Source organism: Falco rusticolus, chromosome 1 (assembly GCF_015220075.1).
Source record: "Falco rusticolus isolate bFalRus1 chromosome 1, bFalRus1.pri, whole genome shotgun sequence".
Taxonomy (NCBI): domain Eukaryota; kingdom Metazoa; phylum Chordata; class Aves; order Falconiformes; family Falconidae; genus Falco; species Falco rusticolus.
The window spans coordinates 4,899,741-4,922,939 of record NC_051187.1 but is presented as its reverse complement, the minus strand read 5'-3'; the positions used below and the strand labels follow the sequence as shown (position 1 = coordinate 4,922,939).

The 23,199-nt window shown below is 48.3% G+C and overlaps 1 long non-coding RNA gene and 1 other non-coding gene across 3 annotated transcripts in view; one reads left to right on the top strand and one right to left on the bottom strand.

Moving 5' to 3' along the window:
- Positions 1–3,778: 3,778 nt before the first annotated feature.
- TRNAT-CGU lies at positions 3,779–3,850 on the top strand. Its single transcript has one exon. It is a non-coding gene; the product is annotated as a tRNA-Thr (tRNA).
- Positions 3,851–15,945: 12,095 nt separating this feature from the next.
- Positions 15,946–23,199, bottom strand: part of LOC119156451 — a 55,919-nt gene continuing 48,665 nt past the window's right edge. For both annotated transcript variants that reach the window (XR_005107144.1, XR_005107145.1), the window contains one exon: positions 15,946–20,837. This is a non-coding gene — a long non-coding RNA (uncharacterized LOC119156451). The remainder of the gene's footprint in view (positions 20,838–23,199) is intronic.

The following is a 23,199-nucleotide window of genomic DNA, read 5'->3' as shown; positions in this document are numbered from 1 at the left end:
TGAAGGATGTAAAGCCAGAGAACCAGGCCTGTGGGGTATTATTTAAGGTCTGAGGTGGAGGCTAACATGACATGCTCTCTGCCTCCACCTGGGCTCAAAGCAAGGAATGGGGGAAGGGAATTTTTGAAAGACTTCACTGATCAGTGCAAGAGTTGCAGGGCAAATGTTTTCCTTTAAAAAGCATTTTTATGATCTTCAAGTGATCGTAGCCTGCAGACTCCTTTGATTTGGCTGTCAGTAGTTTCTAAGCCCGGTATATGTCTTTTACAGGATCATCCCATGTGGTTGCTGGGCAGCTTTTCTCCCAGTCGGTACAGATATTTGGGGAATCAGAGCAAAGACAGCGTATGAATAATCTTTTGAGCAACATACCTGTGTGTTATGTTCTCAGGCTTCCCCATTCCCAGATTCCTCACGGCAATGAGATGTTGGATATTCAGATTTATAACAGCAGGCTCAAAGAACGCTCCCTGCTGTGTATGCTAAACCGCTTTACCAGAGAGACACGGAGCAGTTTTGTTCCCAACTCTCAGCAGCTCAGGCTAACATGCTGTACTGCTGACCTACTTCCAGATCAATTACTCACTGGTACGCAAGAAAGACACACTGGGAAAGTAAATCAGCTGTTACTCGGGGGATAGGAATACATCAACACCATGTATCACAAAGTCTGTAATAGTTTCTAACAAATTATGCTGTTCCTCCTGGGCTGGGGAGAGCAGAGACTCTTGGGTCATTTTGCAACCAGGAATTAAAGCTCAGAACTCCCTGGGAGGTGACTTATCTTGCTCTTATCTTTTGAGGGGGAAGGGAGGAAGGGAAAAAGTTTGAAGCCAGACAGGTTAAATAAGGCAGCAGCAAAGTAGGAAATAGATGGCAGGAGCTGACTCCTGAAAACTTGGATGGTGGCAAGGAGAGCCATTACAAAGAGGAAATACACCTCGCGTGAGCGCAAGTGAGTACACTAGCCAACTCCTCTGGTCTGGCAGCAGGCTCTGATCTCCTCATGTTGTCTTGGCAGACACATTTTGTTGAACATAGCAATCTCAAAGCCATGACTTTGATGCTTTCCCTTGCTCTGTTTGCTGCTCTTGATGGCCCATGTTTCACTGTTTGCCTAGATTTCCGATGGCAGAGGTCTGGGATGTGTCACTTCACTCTAAATGTTTTTTGATGGATGTAATGCAGCAGGGACTCTCCTAGCTTGCATAACTCAGGGTAAGTTTTGTCCTTGGACCCAGCTGCTTTTTGCATGCAATAGAGGGGTTAGAGCATATGACTAGTAAATGGAAGACTGTCCCAGATGTAGAACTATAACTATTTGGGTTAGTGGTGACTTTAAAGCAACTTTGCAGTGATACGTGTCAGCACGTCTTCTGCACAGTGCTTAAACCCTTATTCCCTCACACTGAGATCTTTGTACCTTATCTTGCTAACAGACAAGGTAGTTAATATTTTGATGCAATAGCATATAACATAAGGTTACAACTCATAGTAAAGACTGTTTCTGAAAAGAAGGAAGACCTGAGCTGTGGTACCAAATGAGGTAGATGGAATTTAGCTGCTGAAAGGCTGCACTCACGCTCTCCCTGTTGTACCATAATGCAAACAAATAGCAGGTTGTGGTTTATGAAACACTTGTCTCTCTTGGCCACTGTGTGGCTTTTCTTAATGTGCTCAGGCTTTTATTTAAAACACAAACAGTCACCTGGCAGGGTTGCTGTCAGCCCTTCAATAATCCTCTGGTCTGCCAGAGCACTTTTCCTGTGTGACAGAGAAATAACCCTGACCAAACCTGTCCTTTTAGCCTCTCGGATCAAAGGGTGGACTTTGGAGCTGAGTTCTGGCTGTGCAAAGCAATGAATTGCAGAGTTGCACTGAAGCAAAGCAGGAGCAGAGGAGTTTGCTTTCACTGGTGGAAATACTGTATGAGCATGGATTTAAGATGCAGCTCTGTTGCCCCCCCCCCCCCCAGCAGCCCCCAGGTGAGCTGCTGGCCAGGACAGCGGGTACAGCAGAGCTTCCCCGCAGCAGAGAAGGGCCAGGCTCTTCGCATCACCGCTGCCAGGGCTGATGGCTGTGGAGGGATGTGGTTAAACACCTGAAACGCAAAAGTCTAGAGCCATGGAGGGTGCAGGACGTGGCTGAAAACCAGCCATGAGTTCTGCAACCCCCATGGCTCCTGCCATCCTGCTGTTCTTGGCCTCTGGGTATCGCAGGGATGCTGGCTTCCCAAGCGACTGTACCATCAAAAAAGCAAACCTTAGCATCAGAGACCAGCTTGGAAATATTTGGCACAATATTTGTGTTAACACCTAAAAAGGGGACTTACCCTTAGGAAAGCAACTGTTCCTCTTTGGCATGAGCTGTTCAGACCTCACATGTTTTATTTATTTGTGCAAGGAGCACACTGCAAACGCAGTATGTGTTCTTGCAATAAAGGTTGTGCAACTTGGATCTGATGGGACAGGCAATGATGTCTGGTTACAAATTCATAGGTATATGGTGCAAAGAGGGATTATGAGATGTCAGCTCGATAGTGGGTTCTAAGTGTGCCTGGATTTTTTAATTTTCTTTTTGTTTGCTGAATTTGGTTTGTGTTATTCAGGAGAAGTATGTGAGCCAAAAAATACCAGATTACTTTCTGCTGCCCAGCAATGCCTGAAAACTAGAAACCAGAATTAAAAGTTTCAATGCGAAGCTAAACAGTGGTTCAAAACCACAAACTTCAAATTCTTCCCTCCTGCCCTACAGCTAGTGGTGATAAAAATGAGAGCTGATTCATTTCTTGGGTTTTAACCAAGCATTAGCCATAAGACTAAATATTTGGTAACTGGAAACCCGGAGGAGGAAATATTAATAATGTAGTATTGTATTTATGATTGATGCTATTATGATTTTACTGTGTAAACAGAAAATAAGGGGGTTGAAGTAAAACGTGAAAATTCAGTTTGAATATAGGGAACACTTCCCGACACAGCCCCCTGTCAGGCCGCCCGATGCCGTCCCAAGGGACGGGGTGGAAACGCTGTTGCTTGGCGCACGGAGGGTGCGGGGCGGTGCGGAGCGCGCAGAGCTCGCGCCCTCCCGCGGCTCGCGCTCCGGGGGGGCCTCCCTGCCCCCTCGCCGCCCCCGAAGCGGGGCGCGCCCCGCGCCCTCCCCAGCGGGTGCGGGGCCCCGGGAGCGGCCGGGCGGCAGGCGGGCCCGCAGCGGGCTTTTTTCATACCAAACAGCCGCTGTTCGTGCCGCAGGCGGCAAGGCGCGTCCGTAGCGATGCGCGGCTCCCCTCTGTCGCGACAAACACTAGCGACTGTTGGCTAGGAGGCAGGAAAACCAACGTTCACCGATATGTCTTGGTCTCTCCCGAGCTGCCCGCGCCGGTGCTGCCGGCCGAACCCGGCGGGATTTGGGGGGCTTCTGAGCGGCGTCGCTCGGGGCACGGGGGCCGCGGGCCGGCTGGGCCCGCGCCGCAGCACGGCCCGCTCGCCCTCCCGCCCCGCCGTGCTGGGCGGTTCCGCGGGGCCGGCACCGCCCGGTCGCGGTGCCCCGCCCCGGCGCCGCACGTGCTGCAGGAAGCGCCGCGAACCGGGCGGGCGGCCCGGCGGCGTGCTGCGGTGCCGCGGCCCCTGCCCCGCGGGGCGCGGGCTGGGCGGCGGTCGGTGGGGGGTGCCGGCCCGTCCCGCCGCAGGTAGCTCCCCGGGGCGGGCGGCCGGGCCCGGCGGCGGGCGGGTGGCTCGCCGGCTTCCACTGGCGGCGCGGGGGTGCTGCTAGCCCGTCGGGCGCGGTGGCCAAGTGGTAAGGCGTCGGTCTCGTAAACCGAAGATCGCGGGTTCGAACCCCGTCCGTGCCTGCCGAGGCAGCGCGGTGCGCTGGCAGCCCCCCCGCGGGGGGGCCGCGGACGCCGCCTCGTTTGCGGCTCCTTTTTGCTTTCGGTGGCGGGTGTGGGAGCTGCGGGCCGGGGCCGCGCTCTGCTGCCGGGGCGCTCGGCGCGGCGGGTCCCGCGGAGCGGGGCAACTGACCCGCCGCGTGGTCGCCAGCCCCCGTGGATTCCCACCGTGGCCGCGATCCCCGCGGATCTTTGCCACAGAGCTGGGGGCGGGGGGGGCTCCACGGGGCGGAGGCCGCGGGGGGGAGCTCCGGCCCCGGTGCGGCCCCGCTGCCGTGCACCGCACCTGTGCGAAGGGGCACGGAAAGCGCCGCCTCGCCGCAGGGATCTCGCCGCGCTTTGTTCCAGGACGGTTGTCTTCACTGCAATGAATCATAGTTAAAATAAAGCTGATGTTTGTGCTGCCTTGCTGTGGGGGAAGTGTTGGGTGAGCTGGGGAGTGATGGATCCCTCTTGCTGTTGCTTTGTAGGTGTGAGGATTGGTGTAGTTCTCACATAGAGAGTCCTTAAATGATAGAGGGAGGCCAAATCCTGGAGTAAACAAATACGGCTAGGAAAAGCTTCGTGCAGTTGTACTGTTTACACCAGAATTGGCCTGGATTGCTTGGTTCTTAATACAAGTTTCACACATGTGCAAGGGCATTTCTGCTGGCTCTGTATAACATCACTTAAGCTGCTTTCAGACAGCTTAAAATATGTAAAGAATAGAGTCATTTCATTGCAAAATTGCAATAGCCAGATATCTCGGAAGAGCTGAGGACCCTGTTCCAAAAAACTAGCTGCTTCCTTCGATGCGTAGAAAAAGCCGGCTTTTGTTGTTTTATGTGCCACACTTAGCCTGGGACTGGGTGGGTAGGAGGCTATTTGTCTTTCTAAATAAGCATTGGAAGTGTGTGTGTGTAAGATGTTTGGGGAGGTTTGTGGAAAACGGTTCTACAGTATGTTATTAACGAGCTGCAAAAAAAGCCACAGTACATTTTGATATAAAAACAGGAAATGCAGTTTAGAACTTTTTTAGAAAAATGTAGACACCATTTTACTTGGAAAATGCAGTGCTGTCAAAATCCTGTCAACTTTGTTGGAGGCCTTTGAGGACGAAAGTTCTAGCTTTGAAACACCCTATTTTGACTTTGTATTATTATTATTTTTCTACAGCATCTCACATCAGAATGTCAAGCCAAAATGTTTCTAATGATTCAAAAGCTGTCTTGCAGCTTTTGCAGAGAATTTCAGAATTCTGTGGGTTTGTTTCTGGTTGAAACCAATTGTGAAACCACGGTCCTCCCTGAAACAGGCTTGCCATCCCGTAAACCTGAGCAGTTTAGTCTTGCCCAAACGTGTGCCACAAACCCAGGACCAAGAACCAGATATTTCAATAAAGCTCTGGCACTGCCATTCCCTGTGGCCATAACACATCCAGGCAGCTTACCAGTTGCTTAACTTCAGTCTCTGCAGAACTGGAATATTCACTCCTAGCTCCTGGGTGTCTTGTCAGGAAGGTCCTTTGCAGACTCTGTATATGGCTCCTTGGAGAGGAGCCCACAGGAAAGCTCTGTACCAGGACTACTGATGTACATCTTCACTCTTGGAACAAGCTCACCTGCCCAGATCCTTTCTGTTCTGTAACATGTAGTTCTGCCTTCAAGGCTCCCCAGTGTGTCTGTGAAGAGCTAATCCCAGGGCAGAGGTGTTTTTTCCCAGTCTTCAGGACCATCTTTTTTTGGCTGTTGGTTTTGCTCAGCACAGCACAGTCCTGGTCTGCGATACAGGCCCCTGCTCACCCTCAAAGTGTGACTGAAAAATGGTGTGTTGGTTGTAGGAGTCAAGAAAGTCCAGACAAAGCTAAGGAGGTGTTCCTGTACAGCAAAGAATGGGCGGGGACCTTGCTATAAATACCACATTTCAACAGGTAAAGCTTTCGGAGGAGTTTGTCACCTCTGAAAAGTTCTGGTTGGCTTGTTAGAAGGTATGCAGCTGTGCTTCGGGGCTCACATGTAAAGTTTACACCAGGGCAAGGTGCTGTGCTGAGCCTGCTGGAGACAAAGTATGAACAGCCCTGGCTGAGGCAAGAGTGGAGGCTGCGAGTTACTTAAGATAACTGGGGGAATACTTCCAGCAGGAGCTCAGGGTGTGAAAGTCTGGCCCCACGCGTGTCTGTCACCTGGCACGCGTGCTGTGCATGACCTGCCTCCTTGGGACAGGAGCACTGCATGGTTTGTTAACAAAGCTGGAAATCAGCAGCTAGACCTCAATTGATGTGAGTTAGCAGAGAGCTGCGCAAGGTAATTAGACTGTGTCAGCTGACCCTGTGTGTGAGCAACATCCAGCCTGAAAATAAAACCCGTATAAAATTTTCTGCCCATCACACCTAGGCAGAGCTGGTCCTGCTACTCCCTCCCTTCCTGGGTTGCTGGTGTGGGCACCAATGGGGCCTTTTGGTTCTCCTTTCTCCCCTCTCTTTGGTGTCTCCGCACCTTTGCTTTTTGCGGGAGCTCCCAGCATGACAAGGTTGTGTTGAGGCAGATCACGTGTTTTCTCACCTCCCAGATTCCTGGCCCCCTCTTCTGACTCATTCAGGCAATAAATTTGATTTTGGCTTTAATTTAATAGCTAAAGTCCTGAAGTGCCAATGAACTTTAATCAAGATGCTTATGATCTGATCATAGCTGTGCTGGAGATGGTTTTGGTTTGGGTTTTTTTGGTGGGTGAGGGAGAGCTGTTTATTTTGGATACAAGTCCTGACCAAAAACATAAAAAATTTTAGGTGCCCCATTTGAGTTGCTTTAAGATCTTTGATTTTATTCCAGAAAATACTGAGTAGCCTCCCTCTGAATATAACACCTCTATTAAATGAGGAGTTATTAAATGAGGCCCCTTTTAATTACCTAATAAAAACACATTACAATGACTGTACTTAAAAGATGTGTTAATGCTAGAAATCTTGGCCATATTTAGATACAGAATTTCCTGACGTTTCTGGTTTGACAAACCAGTTATTCAGAATCCAGACATCTTCATGACCCCTTTAAAATAAGTGTTAAAATGACTCAATTTTAACAGCAGTATTTCTGAATTGTGTATTATATGTATTTTTGAAAGGCTGACAGAAAATGCTTGCTTTTGAAAGGTAAGATGTGAATGGGGACTAAAAGCATAATGTTCTTTGTTCGGATTATAATAACATTTTCAGTTCTTTGCAACTCTCCTGAGTGTCTGTTGCGTCCTCCCCAGGGTCAAACTTCAGCAACTGAAAACCAGTGTGTTAGCAACATAGGAGGAGCTGTGTGTCTGGTGCAGAAATAGTAGTGAGATCATTCGAAAGCCTTGCGCAGATCTTGCTGTATGGAGCTGGGCAGGGGGATTGCCGCAAAAGCTCTTCAGACCCTCTTCTCCCATTAATAACGTGTTAGATTGTATTCCAGCCTCTCTTGCTCTTTGGGTATCCCTCCATGGGATGGCTGACACCTTTTTTTTTTTTTTAAAAAAAAAAAAAAAAGAGAGAGAGAGAAAAAAAAACCCCAACAACCCAAGCCCTGAAACCTTGAACTTCGAAAGAAAAGACATGTGCCGAGTTGTGCAAATAGATCGTGGTGTGCCAGGGGTGAGCAGGCTGCCTGAGCCAGCTGGGCCATGTGCTGGCGGAGCCCTTGCTCTCTGCAGCGGGGCTGGTGTCGGGGCAGCCGGGCCCTGCCTTTGTACATGGTAAATAGCAGGGCCAAGCTGGGAGGATGCTCGGCGTGCAACGCGAAACTGCAGTGACATTTCCTGCAGATTAGACAGCTAAGTGTACAAATATTTTGTAACAGTGCGGGTGCTGACGAGACCACCAACAAACAATTGAGGAGGAGACAGTGATCTTAGATGAGGCAGGAGAACACTATAGGCAGTATTGTCTGAATCCTAAATATATGGCTGAGTAAATTAACCCATGAGTAAATAAACCTCAACTGTGGAAATCTTCACATGGCTACAGCAATGTGATTCCCATTTCCATTATGCCTGGAATGTAATGGACTGCTGAAGTTTGACCAAAAGGCATTTCTTGTGTCAAAATGAAAAATTACAGATCAAAAGGGTGACTTTGCAGACAAACATATCGATCTAAAGCCTGGGTGACACAGACTTCCTGGAAGAGAGCCCAGAAGCATGTCTGTGTTTAAAGTCAAATGGCTGTAGCCTTTTACCACTGATGAATAAAAAATGTTTTTGTCTGCATGCCGAAGGCTCAAGCAGAAACAGAAATTACTCGATTTGTTCTGCCAGAGGAGCAGGTACGTGTTTGCGAATAGTAATCCATTGAACCCTGCCGTTTTCAGCAATTTAAAAAATGACAGTAAGACAGGAAATAAAAAAATTTCCCCCTTGAAAACTCTGTTTATGGCATCAGTTGGAGAGGCAAAGAGAGTTGTCTCGTTCTGTGTTCAAGGGTCAAAGCTACTGGTGTCCCCTTCTCTAGAAACGTGATGAGGGCAGCAGTTGTGAAGCTCCTCCGTGAGGATCCCAGTTGTATTTTTGCTTTGGTACAACACCTGTAGAGGTCCAGTCCTGAGGATGGTACTATAGATCCTAAAGAAAAGGTCCAGGTATGCCTCCCTGACCAGGATTAATGAAGAGGTCAGCGCAGCATGCTGATGCTGCTGCTCCTCTGAGAGCAAGGTGTAACATCACGAGTGGTGGCAGTGGGACTTTGTGAATGAGCAATGTGGGCAGCAAGGAGAGGGAGTGGGAGTCCTTATTGCCATGCTGTTGTAGTGCAGAGCAGTCTTCGGTGCCTTGCTTTTCCAAGGGAACCCGTGAAAACAGAATTTAAATGGAAAAAGTGGTGCTGAATGGCAGCGAGTGCTTCTGTGAAGCCCAGAAGATGCCAGCTGACATTCCAGGCAGAGTGTCTGAAATGAACTGCAGTTATGCAGGGAAGGAGGAGTAAGGGGGATGGATGGATGGATGGGAGATTTCTAATCTCACCTCCTCCAGTATGTTTAACCTCAGCAGCACGGGGCCTACTGGTCACAGACACCCTGCTCCTCTCCCTCTTTCTCTCTCAGGTGCTTATTCATGTTCCTGACTGTAAACTGCGTGAAAGAAGCAGAGGCTCAGAGCCCAGGCCTAGAAGGTTTTGCATGGGGGTTCTCCTTATCCGTGTGAATACCCTCTTGCATTCACCACTGAGTGGTTTACTGCAGTAAGCAAGCTGTTGCAGGATGAAGGGCAGTAACATGAGTATAGCTTTTTGTTATGACCTTGATGTAAATTGGAAAACAAATATATTGGAGCTGATGAAATTATATGTTTGTAAATGCAGTGCCGTGGGAGCAGAGTCAGATTGGATTTATATAGCTTCTGAACTATTAGTCCTTATATGAATCTCGTATTATGGAGAATGATTTCCTTTGCATTCTGCACAATACAGCTCCGCCTGCCTGGTGATTATGTTGACAAAGCTAGGCTTCAGATTCCAGCCCGAGACGTCACGTCAGCAATGCAAAAAGCATCAACAACAAACAGAACAAGAGACAAAGGGCACAAAGTGAGACACAGGAGGTTCCGACTGAACATCAGGAACACTTTTTCAAGTGAGGGTGACTGAGCTGGAACAAGTTGCCCACAGAGGCTGTGGAGTCTCCATCCTTGGAGACACTCAAAAGCCATCCGCACACAATCCTGAGCAGCCTTCTTTAGGTGGCCCTGCTTGAGCAGTGGGTGGACCAGGTGACCGCCAGAGGTCCCCTCCAACCTTAACCTTTCTGTGATTCTCTGAAACTCCTTTGCCTTTGAACTCAGTACTGTTTGCTGCTGCCTGAAAGACCCAGGGTCAAACCTGCCCCTGCACTAACAGCAGCGGGGCTTCTTCAGGGTGTGCTCCCTGTGACTGTGGCTTGCCATCTCATTTGTGGCAGCAGTAATTCAAATTGTAGTGCTGAGTTGGTGCAATCATCTAAGTTAAAGTATTTAAACTGTATATGAATTCAAGGCAAGGACAACCTAATATAGAATTTAATATTTACTGTCCTCGAAGAAGCTATAATAAACTTAGACAGGAAGCTCAAGCAAGAGATGGAGCAGTCAGCTAGCATTGCAGATATGTTGGAGGGTTCTTGGGAACACCAGCCTGAAACTTCTGTATGTTACTGCTGGACACTGCGGTCATCAATTGAACCCAGATGGTCCTAAGAGTTTGATGGCATTGTGCAGTTTGCACTTCACAGCCTTATTGCGACTGTGAGGATTGTGCAGCTGAATGGATGGATTCCTTGTCACTAATTTCACAGGGACTGTACCCAGGTTCAAACGTATTTCATCATAGGAAAAGGAAAGCAGAAGGCATGTGAGGCTTTACTGGTGTAGCTGGGTTTAAAGCCTCATTTCATACTCCCAGTGTGTAGATGGGAGGAATAATACTGTGGCAGCATCTTTGATTTTAAGAAAGCATCTTGTATAGCCCTGGGAACACTGTCCCTCTCAGCAGTCACTGTAATGCCTTGGTGCCCATGTAAGACCTGTGCAGTGAGAAAGGAGCTTCCACTCTGAGCCTGATCCTGCTCCCTGTGAGCCTCTGCTGGAGCTGAATTCCTGACTCCTGTCCTTTCATCACTCTGGGCCCAAGCAAAAGAGTGCTTGTGAGCTACCAAATATAGAATGTGCGCAGCCTATTTCACAACTGGAGCTTGCAAATGCTGGAGTGGATTTCATGGACTGAAGCCCCCCAGGGAGGGAGCATTACAGTAAATAATGTTAGTGCATTTGTTTAATCCCTGGGAATTGTGGAACATAGGATTAAAGTGGGCTAAGGGGATTTCCCCATTGACAGCTGCTCCTCTGTGCACAAACACACACACACACACACTATTTTTTTATATGTAACTTGTTCAACCCCAAAGAATTTAAACTGCATATGGCACTGTGCATAACATGACTGTTGTTTCCACATCTGGTTACACATATCTGTCTCCCCCAGTAATTGTCTTTAATAGACACAATTGGGGATGAGGTAGTTGTACTAAGAAGAGACATAGCTCTGTGTTTGAACAGGAAACTGTTATTTCTGAGTGTAATCGTAGCTCATCAGTCCTGTGATTTTCTCCTCTCCCCCATACACACACAAGCATATTTGCTTTAAATATGAAGGCCCTATTTATGGTGGGGCACTCGTGTTGTACTGACAATTTGCCAGAGGTTCTTTGGATGGGCAGAGCCTTGGCCAGTGAGCAGAGCACTGGACCACGTCTACGCTGTGACTGGAGGCTGGAGCTCACTGGTGTTACGTGGGTGCTCAGAGCAGAACAACCAGGTCGTAGTAAGGATCTCAGGAGGACTGCAGTTTCTAGAAATCCTTAATGGACTTGGCTGCTCAGTGTTCCTGCAGAGGTACACAGGGTCAGGCCACCTCCCTGCAGTACATCATATTTACACATTTCAGAACTTTTAATCATAAGCTTGATATTCCTATGGTTCTGATAAAAAAAAAATATTAAAAAAAATCTGAGACTGTCTCTGGCATGAATCCATATGTTCAGGTGAAGACCAGAAAAGTTCATCCTGTGCCATCAGTGGAGTTTCAGTTATTTCTCTCGCTACTTTGTGTTCAAGTTTAACTTCGTTGACAATCCAGTCTCTTTGTCAACAAGGTCTGATGCTGAAATACCAAGCTGTTGGCTACAAGCCACGCTTGCTTACATGCTGCTTAGTACCACACACTGGAAAGTTAACAAATCAATGGCTCTACTTGCAGAGAAAGGTATTGCATAAGCGCGGGCAGGATCAAGAAAGAAAAACTCAGAATAATGCATGCATTCAACTAGACCAAACTGTGCCCGCAGGGTCTAAGCATGTCCCAGTCAGCAACGTGCAGTCCAGTCTCCCACCCATAGAAGCTCCCTTCTGACTTCAGAGGTATCACACCAGCCTTCCACTTTGTGAAGCCTATAAAGAAGCTACTACATCTGGTTCATGGCTCTTGTTAAAATGTTTCTTTTTTCTAAACAGGGCTATTTTCGGAAGTGATAGAATCTATTGTTCCATAGTTATTGTTCTGGGGTATTGTTGGTCTAATGTTATTAATATATTAGCCCTTTGGCTGCCAAACGGTTTGAAACAAACTGCTTATATTTATTTTTAGAATTGTAAAAGTTGTGATGCTTTACAACTTGATATGCTTGTGATTACATCTGAACTGAATGCAGAGTTAATCCTCTGCCCAGCTCCTATCCAGACAGGGGCTGTAGTCATGCATTCCCAGCACACGGGTTCTGCACACCACAGAGAGCAGCCAGCAGGTATTTGTGAGAGCAGATGAAGTCCCGAGGCCTGACCTTCTCAGGTATGGAAGTGCCTCCTGCCACAGGAAGGCATGCCTGAAACAGGCCTTATCCAGTTACCACCGCAGGACTGCCAGTGCCGTCAGTGGGAGTGGGAGCGGGCTGCCAGCAGCTGAGCACATCTCGTGGGACTAGGCTCCCTGCGTAAGACCTCCCGCTGGGCAAAAATGTGTGAAAGTCTTGCCTTGCTCTCATGGAAATTAAGAAGCACTTCACATCAGTACCAGTGGGGGCAAGATGAAAGCAAGAGGCAACATGTATGAGGCTGCTGAAAATAGCAAATTAAACGGTTGGTCAGGACACCAGCTAAACAGTATGCCATCAGCTTAATTTGGAAGAAACTTCTCCATTCCCTGGCTCACGCCAGGAATAAGAGGTTGCTGGATGTAACTTGCAGTCTCTGTAAGAGTAAAAATCTCTTAGTTTCTAAAAGCTGTTGAGGACTTTTCTGGTTCAACGCAAGTGATTTCTACAGCATCCATGCCCTTCACCAGAGAAAAGTTTAGTGTCTTTTACACCGGTTTTGGAAGTCTTCATTTCTATCAGTTCTCACTGGGCATTGTCACTACAGAACAAATTGAGTGTCACCATTCCAGATGATCAAGAATTTCTTCATTTCTGTATCTTCTGCCAGTACATCTTATTTCCAAAATGCTCATACAACTTCTTCCTTCTTTCAAACCTTTTTGCCCGTGGTCTGTGATTCACTTTGCGTTCTACTATCATTTTTAAACGACATGTTCCTTGGCTCTAAATATTCATCAGGCTTCCAGCCAAGGAACACGTTCTTCTGTGTAGAGAGTGGCTTTGCAGTGTTGATCAAGAGCAGTTACATGACAGATCAAGTCCTCTCTGTTATGTTCTATCTGCACAAACCAGGTAGAGTCACTTGCCGCATCCACAATGATGCTGATACCATACAGCTCTGAGCACACAAAGCCTTCTAGTGCAACCTGCTTACATCTGGCTGTCTTATGTGGCCTCTGTATAGACACAGGAAAAATACCCAGTGTACACAGCAGGGATGTGCATTTGCATCCTGCTGAACCCAAATATTGAAAAGATGAGTCCTCTGGATGCTGGCTTTGATTTTTGTTAGCTTTAGCTTGTGAAGCCCAGTTTGGAACTTCTTGCTAGCAGAGTTTTTCCTACCAGGTACAGAAGATATGGTGGAGACATTTCCATGTGTTGGTAATCTTGTCCCATAGCCTAGGCTCATTCTAGTCTGCATCTCTTGTGGACCTGCTGCTCAGCTCAATGGAGCTGTGTTCCTGCTGTGGTTTTCTGTGAACATCACCTTGGTTGCTGACATCTTGCAGGAGCAGTGAGTGAGCTCCTCTCTTTTTGTAGGACAAAATGTTGCAAGCCATTCCTCATGTTTCTGGTGGCTTCAGCATGCTGCTGGACTGGTCACTACTTTGCTGTGATGCTGGTGTAAGCTGTCCAGGGGTATGATCATGCAAAGAACTGAAGCTGTCTGTGGTGTGTGTGTGTTTTGTCCCCTTTTCCACAGTTGAAAGGATCTGTAGCAAAGATTAAAGGGAGGTGCAGTAGCTGGCCAACCCCTATGACCTGTGGGCAGGGCCCACACGTTGGGTTGGTATCCAAAGCACACAAAAGTTTCATTCCAAAAGGTCTAGAGAGCTGAAAAACGTGAGGCAGGTAATGTGAGAGCAAAAAGCAGGAAGAAAGAAAGTTCCCTTTTTCATGGCATTTCAGCTGTCGCTTCTGACTTGACCTCACATTACTGAGGGCCTTGTGGCATTTTCTTAAAGTGCTTTTTTTAACTGCATGTACGTATAAATGCGTGGGTCTTTACCAAGCCCTGACAGACTGTACATCGCAGGGCCGTCCTCAGTGCCCAGGTTTTCTCGGCCGTACAGACACGGCCACGCGGCCCTATGGCTATGGCACCGACGGGGCGCGGGACACGCAGGAGGGTGCAGCATGCCGCTGACATCCCGGTGGTGGTGCAGGAGGTGAGGTGCCTACGTGGCTGCTTGCAGGCCCGCAGGAGAGGGCCGGCCGTGCAGGGCCGTGGCCGGGGGGTGCGCGGGGGGTGCCGGCAGCGGGCAGAGGCGGTACCTGCGGGGGGTGCGGCCGGGGCGCTGCCCGCGGTGGGGCCGGGCCCCGCGGCGCGGCCGGGGCTCTCCCAGCGCCTGTACCGGCGCCGGGGAAGGGAGGCTCCGGCAGCCCCGCCGCGCAGCCCAGCGGCCGCAGCTTCGTCGGGGTGGCCGGCAGCCCCCGGCGCGGCGCGGCCCGCGGCCGGCAGCGAGCGACCGCCAGGGGGCGCTGTCCGCCCTCGGTGGGCCGCGGGGCGCGCAGGTCGGCGCGGCGGGGCTGCCCCGGCGGCGGCGCCGGCGGGAGGAGCGCGGGGAAGGGCGGGAGGCGACCGGCTGCGCGGCGGCGGCGGGACGGCGGCGGGCACCGGCCGGCAGCAGCCTCGGCGCCCACTCCCTGCCTTGTGCGGGGCCGGATGGGCCAGCGGAGCGCCGGGGCGGGCCGGGGGTGGGGAGGGCAGCCCGGGAGTGCCTCCAGATCCGCCGAGCTGGGCTGCAGCGGGAGCTGCCCGGCGCAGGGGTGGGGACTGGCCGCTTCCTTAAACGGCGCGGGAGCGGCGGGGAGCGGGGCAGCGGGTCCGCACCGCCCCGGTGCGCCGGGCCGCGCCGACCCTCCCGGGACGCGGCCGCAACACGTGGAGCAAACTTTCGAGGGATGTGTGCCTGCCGCCGGACAGAAACGCCGCCGCAGCAGGACTGCGCCTTAGGGGTGCACGGAGCAGCTCGCCTCTCTCTGGTTTGGTGGTTTTTGGGTGTTGGTTTTTGGCTTTTTTTTTTTTTTTTTATTGCTGCTTTTGGGTGTTTGGGATTTTTTTTTTTTGCTCTTTCTCCTACTTCTCTGCTGCTTGTTGGGTCGGGGCTTCCTAAGCTCGCAGGGGCAAACGCAGCCTTTGAAAAAGCCGAGAAAAATGTTGCAATGTCCCTTGTGGCAACGAATTTTTTTTTTTTTTTATTTTGCCTTTTGCAAGGGCAAAGACGAAGCGTGGAAAAAATCCCAACGTGATCGATACCAGTTTAAATACCCATCTGCGAGCAGCTGGGCTGCGGGAGGCAGGAGCGGGGACCGCAGCCGCCCGCTACTTCTCCCCGCTCGGTTGCAGCTCAGCCCGAGCCCTTCCCGTGCGTAATCCCGGGGACCTGCGGCGCCGGGGAGGGGAGGCGGCCGCAGGGTATCCCCGAGCCCCGTTCCCGTGCTCCCTCCTTGCTCGGAGCGGGTAACGGGGGGGCTCGGGCTCTTTTGGCCGTCTGAACCATAACGGGGTGTTTTCGCTTCGCGTACGAAGTTCCCGCAGGAGCGGGCTCGGGCTCGGCGGTGCCGAGTCACGACGCGCGTCGGAGCTGCGGGCCCGGGGGCTGCAGGCCCGGCCCGAGGTGCGGAGCTGGCCCGCGGGCGTCCGCGGCTCCGGGACCGGGGGCCGGGCGACTCGCCCCGCCGCGGGCCGGGCCAGCTCGGAAGTTCGGGTAGGGGGCGGCGCGGATCGCTGGCTGCCCCGGCCGGGGGCGGTGGCTGCCGCCGAGGGGATGGCCCGGCTCCGGCGGGGTCCCGGTGGCCCCGGGGCGGGGGCCGAGGCTCAGCGCTGGCGGTGGGCACCGGCCGGGGAGAGGAGGGCGGTTTACAAACAGGCGTAAGGAATCGCAGCCCGCGCCTGATGGGCGAGCTGAGGGCTGGGTCTTTGCGGGCGAGATGAGAGCTCTGTGTCTTCAACTGGCCTACAAAGTCCCAGTTCTCGGCTCCCAGGACCTGCCGGGCTCGCAGCGGGCGAAGACGGAGCGCGGCGGCGCCGGGGCCGCTCCCGCCGGGAGGCGGCGGTCCCTGGGGCGGCCCTCGCCGCTGTGCCCGGACCGCCGCTTCCCCGGCGCTGTGCCCGGCGGGTGGCCCCGGCTCGCCGCGGGCGGGCTGTGGGGAGAGGACGGAGCTGGTTCTCCGCGAACCGTAAGTGCATTTTGTTTTCTTCCCCCGCGGAAAGGGCCTGCAGCGTGCGCGTCCACCGGCGCTGCGGCCATCCCCGCGGGCCCCGACGTGCGCGGCCGCGCTGGCAGAACGCGGTGCCCGGGCAGGCAGCGAGCGTCCCGGTTCGCTCCTGCACGGCCATGTGCATCCTTGTCACCGCTTTCACTTTCAGAAAACACATCTGTTTTCTTTTTTCTTTCCCCTCTTCTTTTTTTTTTTTTTTTTTTTAATAAATGTAGTCACCATACATACCAAGTGGCCTGGCTCCCGGTAATTCTCTTATTCACCCAAGTGCTTTAACCACCCCTGCCCCTTCTGATGTTCCTTATGATTTGTCTTTGGTTTGGGTTCGGTACACTGTTCTTCTGGAGGCACTGGTTTGTGCTCCTTCTTTGGGCACAGTATATATACCACTCTTGTATGTTACTCTTTGCTTATATCGTATTTATATCTCCTGTGCCCTTCTGTGTTATGTTACATCACATTTTAAATTCTTAAATTAGAATTATTTTGAGGGTCCTCATTTTTTATTTTTTTTTAAATGTAGGTATGTTTTTACTTCTCTCTTGTAAAGTCAATTGACCTAGAATAAGGAAAAAGGCCAAGCAGCAACAGTATTCTCATGGTTAAGGTTTATAAAAGCAAATGGAAAATTAAAATCTTCCTGCGTGTTTTTTTGAGCCACTTAGAATTTAATTCTCTCTCTGATGTAGTATCACAGGAGTCTACATGCTGCATGTGTGTACACAGACATTTACACACGCCACACAACTTTTATCCTCTGATCCCATGAGACTTTTGCAAACAAACACTGTTTTCAGTGCTATATTCTGTAGCATTTGCCCATAAAAATAACAATATTTATTTAGTTTTTCACAATTAAGAGGAATTTGCAAATGGTGTTGCAGACGTCTGCATGCTTTTTTTCTTCTTTAGCCTTCTATATCCAAACACTTGTGCACAGCGTCTAAAATGTTTATTAATAGCTGTTCTTCTGACATGCATTTGGGGCATATGGATCTTGATATATCAGAATTATTTTGTGTGTGCAGTCCCGCAGTTGCCTGTTTGACTTGGGGGACAGCACGCGCGGTCAGGCCTGCCTTGGGCCTGTTCCCTTTATAAACCTATTCGTAAGTACTGGCTGGGAGCTTTCTCTGAAACCAAAATTTAAAGCAAATTTTTTTTCACACTGCATTTCCCCATAGGCCCATTTTTCCAGGGAACTGTCTAGTGGCCACAAAAAGGAAAAGTATGTGAAAGTAAGGAGTAAAGGCAAAAAATACTGTTGCCCTTTTAGGAGACAATGCTGTTAAAAAGACCGTTCTGCTGGCCTATTTGCAGCCCTTTTCTCCCTGCAGATCTGTAGCTCTTAAAGAAATTAATCTGCAGTGAAATCACAGAAATCTGATTCTAATCATCCACCCTGGAACAAGTCAGAGCTACAAGATGACGAGCATAATGTAAAAAATGCTTTCAGCACGTGGAGCCATATCATTAACATTAAAACCTGATGGTGTGAAAGGGGGGAAAGGGGAGTAGATTTCTGTGCCTCTTTAGCATGTTCCAACTTTTTGTGCAACTTTGTAGGCAAGCAGAGATTTTTGTTGAGGTTGTTTGTGTTGCTGTTCAGGCTCTTGGACTAGCTGCTAGGCTAAACTGAAGTTTTCCCTTTCATAGGAGATTTTCTTAATTGTGGTTTGCTTTGTAAAGCTGGGTAAACTGCTGGGTTTAGCTTTTGTCAGGTTTAACATAATCTGGAAATTTTTTTTCCAGCAGTAATTGGTTTCTTCCTGCCTTTAACTCTGGCAAGTTTTTTTTCCCCCCCAAACCTATTTTGGAGCACTACATAGCATAATTTGAGTTATGATCTTCTGATTTGAGTGCATCATACAAGATTCAGTCGAAACTTGGCTTCTGTAGGGAGCGAGTGCTCAGCGTTTTATGGTCATTGGGACTTGTTGAATGTGTACATTCGAGCTTCCAACTCCCCAGTCACTTTTAGATATTTTTTTTTCTTAATGGCATTTGCCAAGGTGAAAGGACACATTTTTTCAAGCAACATTCATCTGTTTGAACTAGCATGGATGTAGTTGTTTATAGCTGCTAGAACTCTGTTGACAGACTTGCTGTACTAGGAATGTATTTTTTTTTTCTTCATCTACATTATTAGCAATTATTTAGATCGTAGCTGCACACACTGCATTGACAGGCACGTCCCAACTTCTGTTTGTGCCCCAAAGAATATACAGTGCAACGCAGATGTATTTCTCAGCATCTGTTTTACACTGTTGAGTTTAAACATTCTCTCTGAATTAAAGTTCAGGCCGAAAGGGAACATTCCCTCATGCCCCAAATGACTTTTTGCGGGTCAAATTACAAAGTAAAAATATTTTATTTTATTCTTAAATAATATTGCTCTGAGGCTGGATTGGGGGTAGGCCATGGTTTAGCACTTTCCAAATGCTAAAGAAGATGGTTCAAGCTTCTGCTGCAAGTTGTGGACAAGCTCTTAAATTACTGTTTTAGCTCTGAAGCTTTCATAATGTCCTTTGCTCTCTGGGGTGCAGACTCAATTATTCCCCCCCTCCCCGGTTAATAATGGGGCTTTGTTTTATTTTCACTTCTAAACTTTATGCCTCTCTTGCTAATCTTTCTGTGTGTACAAATATGCTTTCTTCATCAGTCAGACTTGGCAATATTCAGGCCACACTAAACTAGTTCTGGGCAGTACAGCAAGGCGCTCTATTTATCAGCGCCTTTCTGGGGAAGTTTATTACACTGTAGGAGTGACATTTTCAGCCTTCTGAAAGACTTGGTAAATATTTGGCAGGTTCTACTCCTTCAACAAAAAAAGGGCCATATTTTATCTGTGATAAGGTCTGAAAGAAAACTATCTAGGCATTAAGGGCTTGAGTTGTTGGGCAGAAGGGTGGGGTTCATGCAGGATATTCTTTGAATTGCACTGAGTGAAGTCAAATGTTTGCCTGCAATTTAGGAACCGCTGTTCCTCTATGTTTGCAAATAAGAGACCTTCAAGCCAGGGTTGTATTTTAAGTATGCATGGAGCATAGCGAGTTTGCAGTGTTTGAGTTACAAATATATGTAATCAGGGGCAGGTTAGATTCAGACGGTGCCTGGTAGCAGCTCTGTTCCGCACAGGCCTTTCGCAGAAGCATGGACATGCTTGTGTTAGAATCTTGCACCCTTAGTGAGGACTAAATTTTGTAAGCATGAGGCATCCAGCATGTACCCAGCTTGCAGACGCTTTCCCCTCCACTCTTGGCCTCGTCCACAGATGGCAAACCCCGAGCTCGGGGCATGCTCTGTGCCAGCTCACGCTGCAGGCCAGCTTTTAAGCACACACAGGCAAACCAGACGTGGAAGAGAATGTGCTTTTCCCTTCCCGCTGCTGGCCTGCTTGAGAAAATCTTTCCAGCTCCCGCTGATTTCATCGCTTCCCTTCCTGGGATCTGTCCCTTTCTGGTCCCCAGAGGGGAGAGGAGGAGGGCAGGAGAGCTTAGAAGAGGCTGTGGGGTGGCTTGCACTGGCCGGCAGGTGAGGACGTCCCTGTGAGGCTTCAGCCCCTTCCTGTAGTCCAAGTGACATCCCTGTAAAACGAGAAAGAGTGGTGGCATCTGTGTGACTTTCACAAGGCACAGCTGTGTCCCTTTGCTGGGTATGATCTTTGCTTGGTAGAGGGGCTTCTGCTTTCTGCTTGGGTTCGATCGCTTTGGGGGAGCGAGCGAGAAGGGGAGTGTAAGCATGTGGTGGTACCAACGGCAGGACTGCGACTGCTGGGGGAGTGTCTGATGCTGCGGTAGGGAAACCCTTCCTTGCTGAGGGCAGAACAGGCCTTTCAGATCCCACTGCCAGCCTGCACATTCGCGTGAACCTTAGTGTGAGCCAGCAACAGTGTGGGAAAGAAATCATATGGCTGCAGACTGAAGGAAATGAGCCGGGGTGATGCTGGTCGGGAGATGGCTTCCTCTTCCCTGTGTAACTGACGGACTACGGATTCATGGCATGTTTCTTTAGCACTGAATTATCAAAGTATTTCCAAGACGCTGCTTGGTAGATTTGATTTTGTATCGGCTTCGTGGGTTTCATTTGGATCTTAGTGGCCTGTTGGTTTAGAAGGGTTAGGCTGTTAGGATTTTTCCCCTTCTGTGGCAGCAAGCAACAGGCCTTTGTTCTTCCTCTCCTTTGGCAGAAAGTCCTCCATGGTGTCCTGAACGTCCACGTGGGTGGATGATGTGCCCACATTCCACGGCATCATGCAGGATTTCAGTATTTTCCCAATACAGATTTGTTAGTGACACCATTTCTAGATCCAGGATTGGAGCCTCGACTCCTAGATCGTGCCTGCTAGTGTTGTTATTCATTATTACTATTTTAATTACAAAGCGTCCCATCTGACCAAGGCTTTGGAGTCTCGCTCAGGCAGTTACAGTACTCAGACAGTTGCAGTGCAGATGACAGACCACAGAGGAATGCGCGCTGCTTCAGGCATTATTTTGAGTAGCAAATGTTACCCTGAACTGTCCGATCTGGTGAAAGGGTCAGTCCTGTATAGCTGGAGGTAGGGCAGGGACCCTTCCTGTCCTTTTCCTGGTGAAATTCATCTATAAATGAAATAGTGACATACTGGTTTTTACAGCTGTTTTGAATCTCTTTAAATGTCTAAATGCATTTTACTTTTTTTTTAAGTATGGAATTTCCTCAAACTATAAAATTTGAAAGCAGATTTCATTTAGCAAGATCTCTCTGCATGATAACTTTTAATATACGGTGAGGAACACAATTCGAAACACTTACATTTAATTCAGTCAGCAGCCTGTAGGAACTGATCTACAAGTGGCCCAAAGGCCTGCTAAAATTAGTCATGGTTTTATGTTTTTGGAAGAAAACTCTTCAGGAGTGGCCCTGTTATTTTACAAAAAAACAGGTCTTTTGAATGTGATACTGTCAATAGGGTTAAATTCAAACATGCAAGTGCAGTAGTTTAAAGAATAAATTCCAGAAGCTGTTTAACGCTCAGCTTCGTTACAGAGCGATGATCAGGTTGGGTTAGACAGAATTGCCGTATGCTGAAACATCTGGAATAATATCACATTTCTCCAAAACGGAATTTTCTTTAAGAGCAGCAGCAATTGCTGATATTTGAGAGGGTGGAGCTAGCAGCAACCTACAAATGCTGGAAAATGAATTAAGAATTTATAGAGCAAAATACTGAGACTTTGTCAGGGATTGTGATTTTGATTATGATCTCTTGTTTAAAACATCAGGTAATTCTGAGAGCTGGGACTTTCCAGGCTGCGGTGGTTGGTAGGACAGTTTACGTGGGGGCCAGGAGCTCGGCTCCTTGGCACTTGGCTTTTTAGTCTTTTGATGAATTCCAATGAAACAAGTTGTGGCAAACTGATTTGAAGCTTTGGAGCCAGAATATGCATGAAAAATCTTGCATGAAAAGAGAGATTGTTTCATAAAGAAGAATTTGAATGTAGTTCAGTTAAAATATGCCCGATTTAAAACTGTGTTATTTTGATATTTTATAAAAGATAAAAGTTTCCTCAATTCTAGCACTATGGGTGTATTTTACACCTGAAGGATACTATAAAAGTAGACTTGAAGCCTCAGTTGCATTTTAAATGGTTTTTATTACAAAATCTGCTTTGACTACAAAGATATTTGGTATAATTGTGACTTCATCTGTTAATTTTGAAGGAAATATTTCTGGAGGAGGAGAACATTCCCATGCAAATACAACAGTTGTAAAGAACAAACAGAAAGGTGCTTAATCACAAAGGAGCTTGCCCATTTTAACTTACCTTGGACTGTAAAACCAAACAAATAATGTAATTTGTGAAAAAACTTAATCAGATATTTACAGTATCCATTTTTTTAGTGCTGTGGATTATTCAGCAGTACAGTTAATGGTATTTTACGTATAGCTTTCAAATACTGAGTGTCTGTTTCATATGGATTATCATATGCCCCCCCAAATTGGCTTGAATCTACATTTTAAAACCAGCTTTTATTATTTTTTTAAACAATTGCACTAAACAACAAAATTCAACTGAGTAACTTAAGCTGAATTTCTTAAATCTGAGTTAGTAAAGAGCTTCCAAAACTTCATCCAAAATAGATCATAACAAAGGAGCAGAACTTCACTGAATCGTTTTGCAATGTTTGTTAGCTGCAACTCAAAGCGCTACACCGAGATTTGAATTATGTTACTCCAAGTCCCAGCCTAAATTTAGCTGTAGGATTCACATACTGCACTCGCTTCACTGGAAGAGTTTGGTTCACTTGTAGCATATTTGAGCTAGTTCTGCATCTCCTTGGGGAATAAATTGCAGCCTGAATGAGAACATTCACAAACACTTATGACATTAATGCTATATGCAGTCGGAGGTTCTGCATGCATTCTGCCTTTGAAACTATCTCTAGCCTCCGTCCAGGACTTTATATAATTTCTGTATCAATGGCCATTAAGGACAGTGAGACACAATGAAACATTTTCTTCTGACAGTGTTTCTTCGCAGACATCTTTGCAAACATAGTAATAAGCTTCTCACTTTAGAATTTCCACTGGAGTGAGCTCTTTCCTCCCCAGCCCAGCCCCATGTGAGTAACTGCACTTGTATAGCGAGTTGTTTCACATGCCCCAAATAAAAATGTAATAAATCCAGAGTAAGGAAAATGCTTATGAGCCAGTTTATGGTGTTATGTAATACTAGTTACATAAAGTTTTGGATGTCTTTATACTTTTAAGGTATTACTGCCTTCAAAAAGAACATAAACTGTAATTTCATCTCTAAACATCTGATAGGAGTTTGATCTTAAAATATAAATTGGGCTTGTATATTGTTTACATCACAGAATGAATTTACAGCTCTCCAAAGTAACAGCAAGTGTGCACACTGCTAAATAAAACATCTCCTCTAAGGCAGTGGAGATCTGCTCATCTGCACCAGCTCAGGA